This window comes from Adiantum capillus-veneris, chromosome 6, assembly GCF_014529385.1.
Source record: "Adiantum capillus-veneris isolate H3 chromosome 6, ASM1452938v2, whole genome shotgun sequence".
Classification (NCBI taxonomy): domain Eukaryota; kingdom Viridiplantae; phylum Streptophyta; class Polypodiopsida; order Polypodiales; family Pteridaceae; genus Adiantum; species Adiantum capillus-veneris.
The window spans coordinates 145,938,389-145,945,340 of record NC_140936.1 but is presented as its reverse complement, the minus strand read 5'-3'; the positions used below and the strand labels follow the sequence as shown (position 1 = coordinate 145,945,340).

Below are 6,952 nucleotides of genomic sequence, written 5' to 3'. Positions count from 1 at the left end.
CGGTTGTTGTGGGGGTGGCATCACCGATGCTTCACACCGCCTCGTGTTTGACGAGGCTCTTTACCCTCCCCTTCTTTTCCCATCCCGACACCAGCCACGACATCGCCATCGACACCAGGTTTTGCGCGGCTAAGTGCCGTTCCCCACAGCTACACACCACTAGCTACTCCTCCATGAGTCACTCCAGTGGACACTCCTCGCTTCGGGGATCAAACTCCAGTGGAGACACCTGGCGTCCGTAGCCCCATTGACACACTGCTAGAGACCCTGTCGAGACACCCAGGTTCACGCGTCAGCGGCGAGAGGGCTTGCCTTACTCCGTCGACTTCAGCGGCGGCATCATCTTGGATGATGATGGCAAGAAGGTGATTTCGCGCATGCGGGTCTTTGCTCTCAGGTGTTTAGACACTACATACTAAACACCTGGAGTGAAATACCGAAAGAATTAAAAGACAGAGTCATCAGCATGCTTCATGACGAGTTTCCGGTTCCAACAAGGAATGACCCCTTCAATGAAGATGTGATGAAGGTTCGAATGCGTGAATACTGCAAGCATTCCAAAGTGCAAAAAGCAATCAAGCATGGATGGAATAGACCAGATTGGCTGGCCAAAGAAGATTGGAAGCATGCGAAGAAAGAAGCGCACGAGAATCCCGACAAGTGGAAGCAACAAAAGGAGGCAGCCAGAGCGCGAGTAGAGGCAACGAGCTCACACCACTTAGGAAGCGGTAGGTGGACATCATTTGAGGTCGATTTTGTAAGTGTTTTCGCATCTATGTTCGATAGTTTAGGGTTTATGGGATTTGAAATTCTAACATAATGGATTCTTTGTATGTTTTGACAGTGGTCGTTTACAGGACGTGATCCCACTCCGTACGAGCGTGAGTACGCAGGGAGGAAAGGCTTAAACGCCCCTATAGACATCCTGACTTCCGCGGCAGCATGGTTAGTATTAGGGTTTATTCTTTTCTATTTATTGTATTGTTTTATAAATGTCGCTCACTATATGTTTAATTATACTTACAAAAAGCTATCTTATTGTTTTTTTTTGTAGAATCCGACAGATACGCCGCTTGGACGCGATGAGACGTCTGATTAGACAACGTCAGTTTAGCCATAGCTAGATAGCATTAGTTTCTTTTTGTCCTAGCTTATGTATCATGAGACCATGTAACTATGTATTTTTGAAAACCATGTATATTTTTTAAATAATGACAATGGTTTGTATCTATTACATTTGCAATGATTAACAATCAAGTGATTTTGCTGATGTGTACCATTGTCATTTATTTACTTCCATCAATTCATGCTTGTCATTTTTGTATCTTTATTTTACAAACAATACGTACTATGGATGATGGAGTTAATGATTATATCTTGTGGCTGACTAGTTTGGGTCTATATTTACCTTTGTACTTTTTCTCAAAGATAAATTGACCAATGAAACATTCAATATGGTTGATGGGTGGTAGGGAAGAATGCCCTGCCACAAAAAATTTTTAATCTCAGACGTCACTATGGGTGTTGGAGCTATATATGGCTCACTCTACTCAACTTGGTCTCACCTATATATTTGTATCTTGTCCTCAATATGAATCAGTCTTTGGGAGCGTATATGGTGTGTCTCTTGTCTCGTCTCTCTCTCTCTCTTTCTCTCTACATCTCAACATGGTATCAGAGCGGTAACGATCACGCGCCGATTCAATTCATGGTGACAAAATAGTATGTGTATGCGATTCGCACGTAAGATTCAAAATTGCTACAAATTTTATTTTTTTGAGCGTTGATTCTTGTTAACTGTGGTTGTTTTGTGTTAAGAAGAATAAGATTAGTGTTTTGTGTGGTGTTTATTGCTAATCAATCTAAACGTTGATTACATTTTGTTGTTGATCACACCCTGAACTTCATCTCAATTTTTGGGGGTGTTCTGCTCAAAATTTCGAGAAACGGAAAAAGCGCGATGGAGCATAGCGCAATGGCACTTTTCATCTAAAACTTGTTCGTCTCCTCGAGCTCTTCGATTTGAGTTTTAGGTTTGCATCAATCGGAGTTCGCAACAGAAAATTATGCTGTTTTTACTGCAATTGAGCTTGACGCAGCTTTCTTCGTCCTACTTCTTCGTGAAGCGTCCGTGATCGGTTTTCTAATTTTGGCGTTAACTTTTTCGAGAAAATTTATCTTTTTTCTATTCGTATTGTGGCCGTCAATCTTGCGTTTCACGCCACTCTATTTTGAGGACTCTTTTATTATTAACGTCTCCTTTACCCTGCCTTTTTGGGTGACGTCTCTCACATCTTTGGACGTTCCTTGAGCATCCTTCTTGCGTTTACCGTTGACAGAACGCAGTCCTCATATTTCTCTCATTCTCAATTGCGGCCTTCACCATATATGGTGTACAAATTCTGCGATCTTATCTTATACGTCTTCTCGCAACAAGATATGGCTATGACTATTCTCGTCAACGGCTTTCCTTTTGGCCAGCGTTCTGTTCCTCCTTTCCAAGGCCAAGGATTTCCAGGCTGGAAAGCAAAGATGTTGTTAATTCTTGAAGGCGATGAACTCTCTGATGTTGTTCTTGAAAATCGTGTTTGTCCACCTTAGCCTGCTGATACGGATAATGATAACGTGCTTATCACTGAAGGACCTATATTTGAAGATTGGAATGTTGCCTATACGGATTGGCAACGCTATGATAAAGCAGCTCGTCGGTATATTCTTTCTGCTCTTACTGATTCCCTTTTGCTTGATATGTATGAACTGCCTACTTCCCACGACATATGGAAGTACCTTATTGCAAAATTTCAGAAGAAATCTATTACAGAAATACTTTATTTCAGAGGGTTGCTTAACAAGTTACAATATGAAGTTGGTACTGCCATGACGGGACATATTGAATCTTTCAAATCTATTATTAATCAACTTGATTCTGTCGGTGATCCTGTTCCACAAAAGCAACTGATTACACTTCTCCTTCATACGGTGAAGGACTCTTCTTATGTTAACATTGTTACTATTCTCTCTAATAAAGATGGTCTTGATTTCGACCAAGCCTGCATATCTTTAATTGAATACTCTCAACGTCAAGAACGTCGTAATGCTGGTCATGATACAGCTATGATTTCACAAGAGAAAACTGAGTCACAACAGATGGAACATGCTTTTTATGCTCGAAGACGTCCATTTCAACGAGGAAACCGCAGAGGTGGCCGTCGCGGTAATATTTTCTCTCGTCTCAAATTTCCTAATAAGCAATGTTCTTACTGCAACAGAAATGGTCATACTGAAGATGATTGTTGGGCACGTCAATGTGATTAAGAACACAATATTACCACGAAACAACCACGTTTATCTAGAGACTCTTCTTCTTCTTCTTGTGAATATTGCGGACGATCTGATCATCCCACTCATATGTGCTATAAGCGTTGATTCGACACAGATCTTAATAGAGCATATGCTATTGAACATCGAAACAACATTGTACCAGAAACAAGCTGCGTCCTATGTTCAGTTGCTCCAGACAGAATACTTCATGTACGTGATGGATCACTTTTTATTGTTGATTCTGGTGCTACAAGAAATAGGACATATCAATCTAAGTGGCTCCATAACTATCATCCACTACCAGTTCAACGTGTTGTTTATCTTGCTGATGATACTACTTGTCAAGTAAAGGGTATTGGAGACTTATATCTTGGTACCTTATCTTCTTCCACTCGAATTTTGCGAGGAGTATTACATGTACTAGATCTTCAACGTAATCTTCTTTCAGTTGCTAGACTTGTTGATCTTGGTCTGTTTGTTGGATTTGATCATACCAAATACCGAATTGAGAAAGATGGACAGACTATAGCCACTGCTCCTCGAAATGGTAATCTTTTTGAACTCTCTCTCAAGGATGCTGTAGCAAATGTTGTCACTGCTCCAGGTGATCATGATTGCAAAGTATGGCATCACCGTTTTGTTCATGCTGATTTCTCAAAACTCCTTGATCTTCAACTTCGTGATCTTGTTCATGGCATGGATCTTAAAGCCCATCCCCATATGGGAATTTGTGAATTTTGTGCTCTTGGGAAACACAATCGTAAACCCTTTCCTCTTTCAAATACAACTCATTCTCATGACATATTGGATCTTGTTCATACTGATATATGTGGACCTCTACCTTCTTCAAGATCACAATATCGCTACTTCATTACTTTCATTGATGATTTCTCAAGGTATACGACTGTATTTCTACTCAGACAAAAATCTGAAGTCTTATCTGTTTTCAAACAATTCCACAAGGTTGCGGAACTTCAAACTGGTCATCGCCTTAAGAAGCTTCGCAGTGATAATTGAGGCGAATATGTTTCTCCAGAGTTTGTGAGTTACTGTGCTGACTGTGGAATTCATCATGAACACACTATTCCATATTCGCCTCAATAGAACGGTGTTGCTGAACAAAAGAATCGCACTATTCTCAATGCTGTAAGATGTATGTTGATTCATTCTGGCTTATCTTGTGTTTTCTGGGCTGAAGCTACTTTGACATCAGTATTTATTCAGAATCATCTTCCTACTACTGCACCCTCTGGTAAGATACCCATCACAGCATGGACATGTGACATTCCTTCTGTATCTCATTTTTGAACCTTTGGATGTATTGCTTATATTCATGTTCCCAAAGAAACACGAACAAAGCTTGATGCTCCTGGTCTTAAAGTTATTTTTATTGGATATTCTGACACTTCCGAAGGCTACAAATTCTATGATCCTTCCTCCAAGAAATTAATTGTGAATCGTGATGCTACTTTTAACGAACAGCTTATGGGAGGCTCATGGTCTATGGATGATTCTGACGATACTAAATCATTGCTTCAGGATTTTTCATTTCTTTCAGATGATGAAACTCTTCCTATAGAGCATTTTTCCTCTTCACAACCATCCATTCCGAATGTTGCCAATGATGATATTGATATTTATGTTGATCTGCCTATTGAGTTTGAACATGGCTCATGTCATGTTTATGATGACGATATTGCTGATAATGTTTTTTCTACTTCTGAAGATCCGGTCACTTATGATGAAGCTATCTCTTCACCACAAAAGGATCAATGGCAAGAGGCTATGGAAGCAGAGTATGATTCTCTTATCTTTAAAGGTACATGGATACTAACTGAATTACCTCCTGGTCGTACAACTATTAAATGTAAGTAGGTGTATAAGACAAAAGTAAAAGCAGATGGATCTTTTGACAAATTCAAGGCGCGTTTAGTTGCAAAAGTTTACTCCCAAGTAGCCGGTGTTGATTATCAAGAGACTTTTTCACCAGTTGTTCGCATTACAAGTGTTCGAGTTTTATTGGCATTTGCTATTCAATTTGATTTAGAAGCTCATCAAATGGATGTGCGAATTGCTTTTCTTAATGGTGACTTGGAAGAGGAAATTTATATGGAACAACCAGAGGGGTTTGTTATTCCAGGTAAAGAAGACCTTGTTGCTCAACTCCATAAGGCACTATATGGTCTCAAACAAGCTTCGCGAGCCTGGTATACAAAATTTGATCTTTTTCTCACCTCTAAAGGATTCATCTCTTTCTCTTCAGACCCCAACTTATACATAAAACGCCAAGGTAGCAGTTTTGTGATTCTTGCTCTTTATGTGGATGATACCATCCTTGTTTCCAATGATTCGGGATTTCTTCAGCAAGTGAAAAAGTTATTGTCTTCTGCATTTGATATGGTGGATCTTGGAGAGATTCACTCGTGTCTTGGCATTCAAGTCCAACGAAACCGTACAAAAGGTATTTTATTCCTTCGACAGTCAAAGTTTATTACAGATACTATTCAAAAATTTGGTATGGAATCTGCACATTCAACCATTACACCTTGTCTTGCGAGCTCTACGAAGAACACTTCTAACAATGGCGGTCAACTTGTCACAAATCAACCTTATGCTAACTTGATTGGATGTCTTCAGTTTGTTGGCATGAATAATCGTCTTGATATTCTGTTTGCTGCTAATTATCTTGGACAACATCTTGCATGTCCTTCTCTTAAGCATTGGTCTGCTGCAAAGCGTGTATTGAAATACTTGAAAGACACTACACATTTTGGTTTAGTCTATCGACGACAATTCACATCGGATTCTATGCAATCTCTTTCTCTTTTGGGTTACACAGATGCAGATTGGGCAAGCTCACATTTATCTATGCGATCTACTAGTGGAAATTTCTTCTTTATAAATGGTTGTCTTGTTTCTTGGACCAACAAGAAACAACGTTGTGTTGCAATTTCTACGACTGAGTCAGAATATGTTGCGGCATCACTTGCAGCTCGTGAGTTGATTTGGCTTCGACAAATGCTGGTTGATATTGGTCACTCTCCTCTTTCTAGCAAACACTTGCGGTGTGACAACCAAAGTGCTATTAGTCTTGCAAAAGACTATGTTCAACATAATAAGTCAAAGCACATTGCTGTCCATTATCATTATGTCAGGTATGAGGTACGCAAAGGAACCATTATGGTTGAACACTGTCCAAGTGATCAGAAGATTGTAGACGTTTTGACCAAAGGCCTCAATGAGTCATGTTTCATCCTCTTGCGCTCGGAGCTTGGAGTTGCTTCGGCCTCACTCTTTCTAGATTAGCTTTTTCGTTATTGTAATAGCTTTGTACATATGACATTGTAATCTTTTAGGTACCATGCACTATGCACACTCCACATTTGCACAATGTGATCTCTCAGTCACTTGAATATTTGTACATAGATGCACACTTCACTTTCACATCATCATCGTTGGTTCATATTTTCACATTGTATAGGGGCTTGGGTTTTTCCCTTGAACTCCCCAAGGGTTTTTTCATCCAAAGCTAGAGACCTTTGTTTGAGTGGGGGTGTTGGAGCTATATATGACTCACTCTACTCAACTTGGTCTCACCTATATATTTGTATCTTGTCCTCAATATGAATCA

General features: G+C 39.9%; 1 pseudogene; it reads left to right on the top strand.

Moving 5' to 3' along the window:
- Nucleotides 1-581: 581 nt before the first annotated feature.
- On the top strand, nt 582-1,099 carry LOC147456424 (uncharacterized; annotated as a pseudogene).
- Nucleotides 1,100-6,952: the final 5,853 nt, after the last annotated feature.